This window comes from Chroicocephalus ridibundus, chromosome 6, assembly GCF_963924245.1.
Source record: "Chroicocephalus ridibundus chromosome 6, bChrRid1.1, whole genome shotgun sequence".
NCBI classification, from domain to species: Eukaryota; Metazoa; Chordata; class Aves; order Charadriiformes; family Laridae; genus Chroicocephalus; species Chroicocephalus ridibundus.
In genome coordinates, this window is record NC_086289.1 from 34,202,417 (window position 1) to 34,217,034 (window position 14,618).

Sequence of the window (14,618 nt, forward strand, 5' to 3'; positions counted from 1 at the left end):
TAAGACATTTTGAAGACATCTAAGTGGGTTGTATGCTCACATCAAAGAAATTCAGTAGGACCTGGACTCATTCCCACATATATTTTTAAAATCACACCTTGTCTACAACTAAAACCATCTCAGAGCAGTGTGTATACTGACTGGGCCCTTACAGGTGAGCTTTCTGGTTAAAACAAAATGTTCTGACCGACACAAAATGTTACAGGCCAGGAAAACAAGTGATTAATTGAAACAGAGATCTTTAATTGGAGCTGTGTATAGAACAAACACAATCATTTTGAGACGCTCCTGCCTGTGTTTTTAAAGCACTTGATGGCATCTGACCCCCCCACCTCTGCCTCAGCAGTAAAAACAGTCTCCTCCATCCCAGAGGAGATCTGAACATGTTTGTTTTGTTTCCAGGAGAGTTAGTGGAAACATTCAACGGGATATTTGTATTCAAAGGGATGGCCACCAATCAGAGCAGTTACCAGGTCAAACAAATTACCACTTCTATCATCCCTAGTAATCCTTCCAATGCCACCCGCTCTTTCAATCTACTTGAGCAAAATCGTGCTCTTTTCTCTCTTTATTCTGCGTCACCAGATAGTTGCCTCTATGTGTTCTTACCTCAAACTAATGCTGATTATTTCCATACATCCTGTCTGCAGTGGCTGGAGTGGCCTATTTTAGTGCTCTCTGCAGTGGGCATGGCATTTTTTTATTTATTTTTTTTTAGAAAAAATAATCCCAGAAGTGATTTTATGACATGAAACATACAACAAGCTCTTAAAAATAGATCCTGTTGTGACACGAACAAAATGTCCTTTCCCATTTTGTTGCTAATGCCACGCTCTCTCTAGCCGCACTTTTTTTATTCTGGTCTCTTGAATTTTCATTTGTACATCTCTCCGAGGAGAGGGAGAAACAAGCAACACAAGTTAAATGGCAGTCACTGGCTTTACAAGCCTTTTCCCCCTCACTGTCTGCCCTAGCATCAGACACTGCGGGCAGGTAAAAGTTGTCTTGAATTTTTCATAAAATCATGGAAAAAAATACATACAACAGATTTCTGGTTCATTACGATGTTATGAAAGAGGAAGAGGCTCTTCTGAGCTGAGAGGGAGAAAGAAAGAGGTAGAGAGATCCTCCACTTGCTTGAGAAGTCACTTTCAAAGATAAATGTGACGGGTTGGAGGAATTTACCCTGTGCTGGTGTGAGGTGAGGGAAAACCAGAGTTACACATACGGCAGCAGTGAAAGGATGGGGGACTTGCTACTGCCTGCTGTTTCTCGGAGGCTTTGACCTACAAAACATCAAAATATAGATGGCCTGACACATTCAGTCCTTAAATCACACTTCAGACACGTGCTTTGAAGCCTAATTACTAGTTTCAAAGTAAAAGACTTTAAGACCAGGGCTTCTAAGAAATTGCCCAAACTCTGTCCACAGTAATTGTTCAAACCATAGTTTATTGGGTTGCGGTGGGTAACTGTGCTAAGGGGGTGCTGTCAGCAGGGGGGTTTCTGTGTGCTTTTGGTACCTGCCTTCTCCCGTCTCTGCTTGGTGATCGGCAGCCATTCTGCCGGGACTTTATCCCGGCTGACCGTCAGCCGGTTCCCACAGCAATGCTTTCCTGTACATTACTTTGTTGATCTTTTCTGTCTATTTCCCAAGCTCCCTCCCTCTTCTTTCTGCCAACTCTGTACCTTCAACAGCTTCTCTCACGCAGCAAGCACCTTTCCTGGGCCTTGGCCTGCTGGTAAGTCACTGCATCACACCAGAGACACTCGCAAAAGGCTTTCTTTGGCGGGCCAGGGGCAACTGCTGGCACTAAAATGGCAGATTATCCATCTGTGCACAGCACAGCTGCTTCACTTGCCCCTCACCAGGTGGACAGAGGAGACGGAGCACTACATATGACACCGCACGTGCATAATATTGGCATTTATCCACATCCCGGCAAAGCTCAACCTATCTATTCCAGCCATGACTACACCTACATGTATTTTTAAGACAGTCTGGGGAGCAGATGCCAGGCAGCGGTCTTGTTTTTAGACTAAATGCACGTTTGGGCCATATGGACAAAAGGCATAGTGCGAATATACAGCTGCGTGCAGTACAAGGGATCCTGACCTTGCAGCGTGCAGGTGCGTGGTCGGCATCAATTACCTGAACGAAAACTCGAAGGCTCGCGTGCAGGCTGGATGCGCTGGGATGAAAAAGGCCTTGTCTTTTACAAGTGTGCAGAGTTGGTGCTCTGGTGCTCTCTGCTGCAGCTGCCTCTCTGGACCAGTCGGGCTTTTGCTCCTGCATCCCACTTGTTCTGCCAGCTTTACATTGCCCGGGGTGGCAAGCCCGCCTGTCGCCATTCATGCTTCTCATGCCTGTTTGCAAATGGACGGTGGAGCAACAAGGAAAGGTCAAAGGTGTGTGTTTCTGAGAAGACATCTGCAGCCCATCGCCCCTCAGCTGGAGAATGAGGGCAGACTGGGCCAGGCGTCCTACGCTTTGGATGTATTTTCGTAAGAATATTACACATACGGTAACTGCCCTTCACTGAAGTACAGTTCAGGCAGGTGTCACAGACCTCAGCTCCCAAAAGGATTTCTGATCTCCCACCAGCCAGCACTGTTGGGGCTATTTTTGTAAGAGAGGGGAGGCTGAAAATTGGTCATTTGAACAACATGCATACATACAAATGAAATGCACACACATATACATGCCAACTACAGCTCAGGTGTGCACACTAGGAGAGGGTCAAGAAAACAACTGAAAGAAGGCTGGTTTTGTTCTGATTTTACTCTTCATCAAGATTATATCACTGCTAGATAGAAACCCCAAAAGAAACTTTTCAAAATAAAACTACCAACAAGCCAGTCCATGAATTGTATATACACCTGCCACTGAAAATCATAGAATGGATAGAGTTAGAAGGGACCTTAAAGATCACCTAATTCCAACCCCCCTGCCCTGGGCAGGGACACCTCCCACTAGACCAGGCTGCTCAAAGCACTATCCAGCCTGGCCTTGAACACTTCCAGGGATGGGGCATCCACAGCTTCTCTGGGCAACCTGTTACAGTGTCTCACCACCCTCACAGTAGAGAGTTTCTTCCTAATATCTAATCTAAATCTCCCCCCTTTCAGTTTAAAACCATTACCCCGTGTCCTGTCGCTCCATTCCCTGATAAAGAGTCCCTCCCCATCTCTCCTGTAGGCCCCCTTCAGGTACTGGAAGGCTGCTATAAAGTCTCCCCGGAGCCTTCTCTTCTCCAGGCTGAACAACCCCAACTCTATCAGTCTGTCCTCATAGGAGAGGTGCTCCAGCCCTCTGATCACCTTTGGCATCACAGAACATATTCATCTGTAGCAAATTTTCAGAAGTTTTTCCCCCTTGCCGAAAATCGTAGGCTCAGAAAAGATTTTTAAATTTTTTTCTCACAGGGAAGAAAAAACAGCCCGAAAAACTGAAATTTTTTATCTTGGACTAGCATTACCACAAATCCATAAGGCTTACACTAAGAAACTCACCCACCAGTGAGCCTTTAATTGTTTCTGTGTCAGCCTGCTTGGCCTACCAGCCGTCCCAAGGTCCAGGCTATAGAGATGACCTCCTAAAAATGACATGGTTTAATTATCCCACCCTCTGAAGCTTTGTGCGGGCACCTGTTTAAGAGGAGCACGTGAAAGTCACCAGTTTTGCATGCCGCCAGGGTATGCCGTGGTGTTTGTGCCAAGCTGCGCCGGGGCCACCCCCGGGCAGAGGCCCTTCGCGGGGGATTAGCCTGAGGAACCAAGGGATGGATCAGGCATCACCCAAAGCCTGGTGACAGTAGCCGAAGCTATTCGGATTTACAGGAACTGAACCCATTTCTGCACCAAGAGCCATGACTCTCTGGTCCTCAGCGCACCTGTGGCTGCACACTTCCCAGGCCTGCCTAGGCTCCCCACCAACCCTACAAAAGATTTGAGGTGATGGAAGGCATGGGGATATGTGGAAAAACTCTATCGCGCACAGCAGCTTTGAAAACAGGGTTTAAAGGCATGGAGGGACCATCTCAAAGGGCAGTTTGTGGACACATGCAAGCTCATCCTGCCCTTCTCTGGTCCCTCACAGGCAAAGGAGTATTTCAACCATGCTGGGAGACTAGTTCAGAGAAAGGGCAGCAGGAGCCCTCTCTCCCAGCAAACACCCTGATGATGTAACTCTTAAGGGCGCCAAACATTTTATCCATTAATAAATCATGAAATTAAAAGGATAGTCACAACTATAATGAAGGAGCCGTAACTCCTTTGTTAATTTAATTGCTGTGGCGAGCACACCGAGCTGTCAGGAATGAGTTTTATTGTAGAGTCTTTATCTGAAGAAAATGTTGTTAACAGACATTACCTAGATTTCACCTGCAGACTCCCCTCTGAGGGGGGCAGCTGAGGGCAACAGGCAGAAGGCAAAAGCCTGCGTCCAAGTGAAGCAGGAGGACATTTGCCAGGAGACAGGCAGAAGTTTAAGTTTCCAGAAGCGTGGGTGGGGAGAGTGAAAAGGAAGACACAACTGATGCAGTAGAAACAGATTAACATGGCATGTGCTAAAGAAGGGACGAGGACAGCAATATAGTTTCTATTCCCATCTATCCTTTTAGTGGGCTTCAGTAACTTCTTCGTTTTGTTAACCATTTGTTAACAAGGAAATGGAGGTGCCCATCCCACCTCAATATCATATAGTATTCCTACCCCTGCTTTTTAGGGTACACAATCAAAGGACCTATCAGAACCAGATTATTTTTTATTTTAGGGACAGGGGTTTCTATTCTTGTGTTGTAAGTAGATGAAAACCTACATCACAGATCCCCATCTCCTTGGATTTCAGGATTGGGGCTATATTATGTGTGAATCTGGGTGGTGTAAAAGGTCTGTTTACCTCCTGGGCAAAAGCCAAAACACTTTAATTTTATCTGTGTACGCAGTCAAGGTGTTTAGGAGTCAACGTGTATGAGTCAGTTCAGATGAAGCAGAAGTGGTTCCCTGCAGAGAAGGAAATTTCACGTTGTCATAAAAGCCACTGGGAGCCCAGAATCAGTCCAGCAAATGTGTATCCTATCCGAAAATTAGTTCTTTAGGGAAAAAAAAAAAAAAAGCCTTGAAAGAGACCTAAATTGGCAGATGAATCCAGACGGAGCCTTTTTGCCACTAGGTGGTGATGGCTGATAATGAATTGGTGCCGCATGTTGTCGGTCCCTGTCCCGCCGCACCTGAGCAGTTCACACTCTCCTCACCATTCACGTCCCCCTCCTCAGTGTTCCACTTAACAGGCTCTGCTGTCACCAGAGACAGCCCACTCCATCTGATCTCAGCTTGAGGTGTACAGTAATTAAAGGACTTTACCAAATACACGAAAGTGTCATTTAATTAACTAGAGTATGTTGAATGAAGAGGAAGCCAACAAATGACATGCTACCGGTGGTCACTTGCAACACGATGCTAGCAATAAAAGAAGGATCAGGGTATCAGTAGCTGAGCCAGCCCCAAAGTCACACAAACTGAACATAAATGATCCAAATTTCTTTTTCTGACAGAGACAAATCTGCACAATACCCACCCCAGTCCACTGGCAAAAAGCAGAGTTTTCTGGAACAGGAGGGGGAAGGCTGATGCGGCACAGGGATTTCAGCACATGAAGATGAAAGCTTTGCTGCCAGAAGAGGCCAAGAGCTCCTCGTCCCTGCTCAGGCCATCTCAGCAGCACCGGGCAGCAACTGTCCACCCCCAAACCCCCTGGGCTGCGGGTTTCCCCCATGCAGCCACCCTGGTGCAGGGCCATGCTCTGCACCATGCCACAGCCGGCCCCAGTGCCCCTTCCCCATCCCGTCCCCTTCTGTGAGCTTGGCAGCTACTGCCCTTCCTATGAAGCACATGATATTCTGCTTCTTCCTAACCCTAATTAAGGGGGTTTATTCTTTTTATAGAAATTAAGTCTACTTGGAATGAAATAGCAATTTTCTGTTACAAAATGATAACTTTCTGAAAGACATAAGAGGACTAATGCACTCGGCAACGGCTAATGACTACATGCCAAATAGCCCTTTGCTTTTAGTGTGCACCCATCTGCTTCTTGATGCTCTGCCACGGCCCACTTATTGGAGTCTCCTGCAGACCACCCCAGGCAGTAAGGGTGCCCTCTACAACAGGGGCTGCAAGGGACCTGTTCCCTCCGCAGGGAAACACCTTCGGCCCACAGCAAAGGGCTTTGCTGCCAGGGTGGAAAGGCGAAGAAAGGGAGATGGAGAGAGGACGGACCACTCATGGGTGGGAAGCATAGCAGGGGGGACATTCCCTGTAGTCCCCTGCCTGGTGGGCTCCTGCTCAGGTCCCAGGCAATGCCAGGGGCGTGCAAGATGACCAAAGCTATGGTGACTCTCACCTAGGTGAGATATTAATGATGAATTCAATGTACCCATTACCCCCATCATTATTACACTCATCAGTTCAACATGCGTACAAGCCTGATGATCAGCTGCCTCCTGCCCCGAGAAAGTTTCAGGGGGTTTTATGGTTGCAAATATATATTAAAAAGGTTAGAGGCTTTTTCCAAACAACATTAAATCTCCTACAAATGCTTTAGGGCAGCTAGCTTAGCTCCTCCTTCATTCCAGAAATGACTCCCACTCTTTCCTGGAGTGTTTCAAGGACCACTCTTGTAAGCAGATCAAGGACCTTTCTGCGCCTCGACCACCAGTGTCCAAGCAGGGAGACAGGCCCGCCTGGCTGAAGGGACCAGTCACCCACGAGCAGCGCCGGAGAGTGACACGCTAGTACAAATGCAGTATTTTGCCACACTCAGAGCAATCCACAAGCAGAAATTTGTTTTTATGAAACATTAGTCATTTTAGATAACAACAAATCGGTACAAATCCTGTATTCACATAAATTACCAGCTCTAAATAGCTGACCCACTTTATATATAATCTTGGCACAAAATCTTGACTATGAAATCTGAGGCAGATTGGTTTCACTTTGGTCAACTTGGAAAGACAGAAATGAAAAACACGTTAATATGGGGCTCAGAATGAGGGCTTCTTTCCACTTTAACTGGGGCTGTCTTTTTCCTGCAGCGATATAGGGACTGAAATCTGCTGCAAGTGTCCTGTTTAGATTATCTGCATCTCGCTTTCCCATGGAAGTAAATTCTAGTGACAGACACAGCTTGAACCTTTGAGTACTGTACTACAAGCGTGGCAAGTGCCTTGCTATCATACTCCAAAACCAGTATTACAGGGCTCCACCGAGAGACTGTTCTACCCATCGCACTGTGCAGGTATGTATGGGGCACTGCACAAATTCCCGAAGACTGCATTAAAGAGAAAGGCAACCACTCCATGCTCCAATAGACGCATCTTACAGCTAAAACCCCAAAGCGTTTCTAATCTGAATTAACCTACTACCAAATCTCTGGGACCACAAGTCCTTGCTGTTTAACAAGCCTTTGTGGCTGTTGCATGATTGTGTGGGCTGTCCTACATTTTCAAGGAGCCACAGCAAACCGGGCTATTGACGGCTTCTCCTTGTAGAATTTGGAACTAGATCCATAAGTATTGGCTGTACCCCCCATTTAAATATATGAGGTTTTAAAATGAAAGTACAGGCTAATGGGAAAATTAGGGAAAATGGGAAAACAGGGATGTTACAGATGAATTGGAACAGCAGATCTACATCACAAGTTGGCCAAAAATTCAACCGAGCACCTGAACATGGTCTAAGCCAACACCAGCTTTCACTAGCAAATAAAACTCAGTCTTCTGGAGACCAAACAGAGACCAAATTCTAGTCCGCCACCCAATCCTTTTCTAGATGGATACCAAGGCCCATCACTGTGTCCTCCTCTCTCACCTCCAGCTGTCAGCAAACTTAACCTTCACCCTTGTGCCGAGGACTAAATTCAAAATCTAACACAAACTTTTAATCAGCAACAGCACTCATGCTGTATGTAGAGAAACTTTTCTTTTTAATAACGCACAAAAAGAGGACTGAGAGCAAAGCCATTGCTTCACTGCAACAGAACAGCACGCCTGTTTTACAAGTGTATAATTTCTGGTTGGTTAAGATTTGAGGTGAGGGAATACAAGCAGACAACTCCCAGGTAACTAGAAGGGAGAACTACACACAAGAGACGGGTCTAATATTCAGAATACCTGCGGACATTAACAATGTAATCCTGTCACTAATCGTAGCTCGTAATGAACAGTGGCAATGGGGTTCTTAGGAACTGGATGGACTCACATAGCTTGTTATTTCAAATAAGTACCATAATCGGTATGAAATCCCAGCAACTAAAATACGAAAAACAGTATGAACTACCAGTCTTTATGGGACAGAAAGAATTATCCATAGCTATCAAAAGGCTAGTTCGGCTTTCATATACTTGTGTATAAACCATGAGTCACTTTACATCATCTTGCCTCCAACTCTTTGCAAAACATAAAGGTTTTGTTAGCGGTGTTTAAGCTAACTGCAGGTATTCTAGGTTTAGTTTGTGTGGGATGAAAAGAAATACTAGCCTTTTGCTTAAAAGGAGAGAAAATGTAGATTTATATTGATACAAGGAGAACAAGGTGCAAGGAAGAGTACATAAGCAACTGCATTATGAAATTCTTAATATTGATTACTAGAGGGGAGAACTACGGATATTTCTCTTCTTACAAGAACAGACAGGACCAGCCCCGATCCTGCAAGGAGAATACGGTTGATCTCACCTGCAAACCCCCCGAGAAGGGTCTGCAGCAGCTACCCCTGCACACAGGCAAGCCGATATCCTACAGCTCTATGCTGTGTACAAACCCATAGTAATTCAAGATGTGCATGAAGACTCCTGTGTTACGCCTGTATCCCTGCTGCTTGCCCTGACGTGGTACCTGATGCCCCGCGGGAGAGGCAGGGACCCTCAGGAAGCCCGGGTCCTGCCACTCACCCCCTCTGACAGGTCACCGCCATTCTCTGTTTCACTTTCCCCACTTATAAAATTAGAATAACGATTACTCCTTTGAATACTTTCAGCCCTTTTGATTGAGGCTGCTACAACCACACCATTACTATGGCAGGATATGACATAAGCCTCACTGCTCTGTGGCGGAGTGTCCAGGTGAGTAATTTGCCCATTTTACAGACAAACTGAGATACTGAGATGCTAATACGGTAAAGTGGCATGAGAATGGAAAAAAATAGATGATTCATTTTCAGTTTCCTCCCTTAGCAGCTACTAAATGCTCATGGGACTACAGAAGACCCATCCTAACAGCTGCCTTTAAGTGCGCTCACTCATTTTAGAGAAATTTATAACACTTCTCTGTTAAACACCGTATGCATTTTCAACTTCTAAAACTGACATCAACTCCAGTGCTTCGCAGTGACCTGCCAACTGCTGGTAGCGAGCTGGCTGCAGCCTCTGCCAAAGAGGATTAACACCGAATAATGGTGACTGGAGGTAGAAGACCTAATTCTATTTCTAGCGCACTGGTATAAAACCGGAGTGAGTGATGTTGTCTACAAAAGACAGATGCAATGGTGTAAAAGGATTGCAGTTGGAGAGCATCGGGCTCAGAGGATTTGTTGGTGTATTTTTTTCTAGGATATACGTGTTCGGAAACTAATGGAAATGTTAAATTGGCTATAAAGATTTCCAATGGAAAAGTAACATTATTTCCAATCATTTTAGCTGCTGTGAATAAATGTAATTAGGACGCACTTAAATTTGTTTAATAGTTACCCAAAAAGGTTATTTGCAATCTGTAAAGCAATATGCCCCTAAGTGTTACGGGTGGCATGTGATTTCATTAGCAGCAGAACAGCCAAAATACACTGTAAGCTGAAATCCCTTTTCCCCCCTCTAACGAAGCTCTCCTGACCCTTTATACTAGAATGGTGGCAGTAGAAAAAGGCCTCTTAGGGGTTTATTTGGATTTTGTTTGTTCTTTTTGTTTGCTTTTACAGAACAGGAGACATTTCCCAGTCTGCTGTGTACCACTTCTCTTTAGGCAAATGCACAAAAGGACATTCACAATTAGTGGAGTAATTACAAACATTATCAAAAAAAACAACCCAAAAGCTTGCAGTAGCTGGAAGTGCAGCACAGAGTCCCCCTGAGCTCCTCTTTGCTCTCCATCAGCAGAGCCCTTCTTCACACGTTCTCTGAAGAAGTCAAAGACGTGAGGAGCCCAATCATCCAGCAGCTCCTCCCCACCAAAACCCAGCCACAGGAACCCTCCCAGAGGGTGAGGAGGCAGGACACGGGCAGGTGCAGGACCAACAGGTGTCTGAGCAGGTCACCCCGGCTCCCCAAGCACGTTCAGGCCACAGAGCATCATCTCACCCCACGTAAGTGTCTCCATTAGACAGAGGAGCTGTGCCAGGAGCAGGGATGGGGCTGAGATGACCTGCTCAGGAGCAGCAGCTTGTGGGGCAGCTTGTAGCATCTCCACTCATCTGGACAACCGTCTCCCTCAGTATCTTTCTGGGGCTTTTTAAGAAAAACACTGGTTTCTGAATTTACTGAGATTTAATTGCGTTTCCTTGAACAACTTCAAAGTGAGAACTTGTCTTCAGCATGCCCTGGCCAGCTGGGAGAAGCCATACCCCTGCCCAAGCACTTCTTTGACCTTCATCCTTCCCTAGGGCAGGAGGAGGCACCCATAGAGATGCTGACTTTATGGGTGACACTGGGGCTGGATGTATGACCACCAGGTTACAAACTGAGGCTGTTTGCCAGACACACAGCTAGGGACGTGCTGCAGAGAAAGGGACTGCAGTTTTGCCCTCGCCATGCTTTCTGCTGAGGAGGTGGTCATCCTTACTGGCAGCCCAGTTTTTGGGACAAACCAGAACCAGCTGAGTGTCAGTCAGACCTGAAGAGGGAGACTGACTTGCTTGTAGACCAGCATATGGTTTGGTGGTACTTCACAGTGACCCTTCCCTACTGGAAAACTAAACCTAAATACTTTCTTTCTTCAGATTCTTCCCACCGATCAGCCTTAGGCTCCAGGACGTGATGGATTACGCGGCAGAGCCGGGCAGAGTACCCAATGCTGGGATCTCATCCAAAGCCGACAGTGCAGCCTCGCAGACCTGCCACGGATGTGCTGACCACGGCACCCCGAGCGACTTCCACGAGGACAGAGTGTGGGATGTGAAACCTTGTCTTCCCCACCCCAAATACTTTCAGTATCAGGAAATTAATAAAAAATGAATACAATAAAGGAATACACAAAGGACTACAAATATCCCCTTTGTTGTATCTGATTTGGACCTGGAGTGTTTCCCAGCTTCAGTCTAGCCACTTGATAATCTGAAGTGGGGAATGCTACATAAATTACTCATTATTCCCACCAGATGAGCTGTCAAAGGCTGCGGAAACTAGTTCATGTTCACTTCACCTCTCTCTGCTGTTACTTTCCACTCTATTAAGGTCTGTTGTTAAACACTTTTGTCTCAAGACACTAAGAGAGAGAAAGAAGGAAAGAAATGAAGAAACCTTCCACCAGCACCCTGGAATTTTACTTTTGAAGAAAAATCCAGAAGGCCACAATAAAAGCCAAAGCAATTGTTCTTCCTCCCCGAGCTCATCATTACACCCCACAACCGTCAAACAGCCTTCGCCGCCTCGCGGCCTGCCTGGGGTTACCACCAGTACAGATACAGGTATCCAGCCCAAGGACTACATGAAAAACACAGATTAAACTCCCCTTTTACTGGAGGGGCTCCCTGAGAAAAGAAAAGGCAGCTCTGCGGCAGAGCTCATGCATTTCTTGAGCTGCAGCTACTTGTATTTATTTTCAAAGCAAATCACAAATGTCAGAGTATCCCATAAACACCGAGTGGTTCTGCTTCACTGCAGCTGCGGTATCTGCGCAGCACACCTAGGAGCTCCAGCCTCCGGGCAGACCAGCCCAGAACTTGGCACCACAACTAAAGTAACATCTCACTTGGATTTTTCTAAATTAATCATTGATCTTCGATGTTTCCAATTAGCCACTAGAACCTATATTGCTGCCTGACCGTCATCCCCAATGTTTCCTGTTTGTTGTTGCTTCCATGCTGCAGACAGCACAAGTGGCAGAGCGCTATTGCTCTTGAAAAGGATGTTTTTACATATGGCTCTGCCCCAAACACCTGGAAGTACTTGTAGCCCTGGAAAGGCAAGCCCAAATACTGGGTGGCCCTGGAAAGCCAAATGTCATTTCAAAGATTGCAAATGCTTCCTGTCATCACTTTTGGGCCAGACCAAAGCCTGGAGTGAGCTGTCCCTAGGGTGAGAGACAAAGTTCGAATCCTGGATGAAATCAGGCACCTCAAGTCCCTCTTGCGTTATCCTGGTGTTTCCAGCATGCCTCTGGCTGGCACACCTCGGCACAAAGTGCCACTGGTTTCCTGTGCTGCACAACATCAGGCAACACCTTGAATTGTTCGAATCATAGAAACATAGAATGGTTTGGGTTGGAAGAAACCTTAAAGATCATCCAGTTCCAACCCCCTGCCATGGGCAGGGACACCTCCCACTAGACCAGGCTGCTCAAAGCACCATCCAGCCTGGTCTTGAACACTTCCAGGGATGGGGCATCCACAACTTCTCTGGGCAACCTGTTCCAGTGTCTCATCACCCTCACAGTAAAGGATTTCTTACTAATATCTAATTTAAATTTCCCCCCTTTCGGTTTAAAATCATTACCCCTCGGCCTATCACTACACTCCCTCATAAAGAGTCCCTCCCCATCTCTCCTGTAGGCCCCCTTCAGGTACTGGAAGGCTGCTATAAAGTCTCCCTGGAGCCTTCTCTTCTCCAGACTGAACAACCCCAACTCTCTCAGCCTGTCTTCACAGCAGAGGTGCTCCAGCCCTCTGATCATCTTGGTGGCCCTCCTCTGGACCCATTCCAACAAGTCGGTGTCCTTCTTCTGTTGGGGGCCCCAGAGCTGGACACAGGACTCCAGGTGGGATCTCCCCAGAGCAGAGTAGAGGGGCAGAATCACCTCCCTTGACCTGCTGGCCACACTTGTTTTGATGCAGACCAGGATGCCGTTGGCTTTCTGGGCTGTGAGCACACATTGCCGGCTCATGTTGAGCTTCTCATCCACCAACACCCCCAAGTCCTTCTCCTCAGGGCTGCTATGGCAATTGCAGCATAGTGCATTACTGTCAAATGCCATACGTCCCAGGCCCTGCAGCGAAGGGCGCTGGGCACAGTCAGGCACCGTGGCAGCCCCCTCCAGCATCCCAGGGCTGAACAAGAAACCTGGAGGCTGAGGGATCAACCCAGTATTACATCCCTCAGAGCAGCAGCAGTAACAAGAGGACATCTGACCCAGGAGGGAGCCTTGCATCTCCCTGTCTCACCAGCACAACAGCTATAGAAACACCGAGTGATGGCTGGAGCTGCACTGCTCTCTTTTTCTCAGCACAGAAGCTGCAGCCAAGCGTGGACATCGGTTTGCTACAACTCCACCACGAGCCGGCTGGATGCATGACAGCTCCAGACTACGCAGGATCGAAGAAAAATAAGGTTGGAAAGGCCCCACAGAGGTCATTTACTCCAGTCCCTCATCCCTGAGGCAGGATCAATTTTCCCCTCATCGTTCTTGGCAGACTAAAAAAATAGAGAAGAATAAAGAATCCAAACTTCAGGGAATTGGGACAGGCCAAGTATAATTATGAACGGGTAGTCTGAACAGAAATAAGGCTGAATGCACTTATTCTAGAAAACCTTGCCACAAAAACAGCGTCAGGAACTTAACTTTAATTCTTTTTTAAAATAAACCAACAAATCTGGAAGCTTTAAAATCCAGGGTATGGGTTGAGAACTATTTCATAATCCTTAGTCACCTACATAGTCAACCAATGTGGAAACGCATCATATCACATCCTAATAAGCAGTATGCAAATATTTTTGTAATCTAGTGCTAATGACACCAAATATTATTAATATGTCATTTGGCACACTATTGTAAAAATAATATTTAACAATGTATTAACTGAAGTTGTAGCAAATGATGTATTTAGCTAATTGTATGCAATTAAATTAGAATTAAAAAGGGGATGTTTCATAATCTTCCTTGCTTTTCAGTAAAAATCTAAGCAGGAAATTCAATAAATGAAAGCTGCTGGAAAATCACATGAAGCATCAAGCGCTGGAAGATTAATATAGCACAAGGCATCATATGTTGTTCATCTAACTTTATTAAAAACCACACCAAGTTTAAACCTTTGGAAATTTCATACTGAGCTGAACTTCACTCCTTTTTTTTTTTCCAGAATCCTCATCCTATTTACTATATCACACAGGCTTAGATCTGTTGCATCATTATATCCAGAAATGCAAAAAAATAAAAATTATCACATGCGTGTGATGAAATGCCTGTGTGTGGACTGTGGAGGGAATGCAGATCCAGTACGGTACTTCATCTTGAATAACTTCTCCCTATAGCGTCCACGTGTGCTCCTTGCACTTTTGTCAATAATTGGTAATGCACATGGGCAAAACCACAAGTGTTACAAACTGCAGCACGGTTTCTGTTAGGAGTTTGTTCTTTGCTGCACCACTGGTGGATAACGGTTTGTGTGAATATTAGTTTGGCCACTAAGAATACAAATGAACA

At 46.0% G+C, this 14,618-nt stretch overlaps 1 long non-coding RNA gene across 1 annotated transcript in view; it reads right to left on the minus strand.

Moving 5' to 3' along the window:
• Positions 1-2,209: 2,209 nt before the first annotated feature.
• LOC134517972 (uncharacterized) overlaps positions 2,210-14,618 on the minus strand; it is a 132,512-nt gene continuing 120,103 nt past the window's right edge. Inside the window, exon 16 of the long non-coding RNA XR_010071783.1 lies at positions 2,210-2,367. This is a non-coding gene — a long non-coding RNA (uncharacterized LOC134517972). The remainder of the gene's footprint in view (positions 2,368-14,618) is intronic.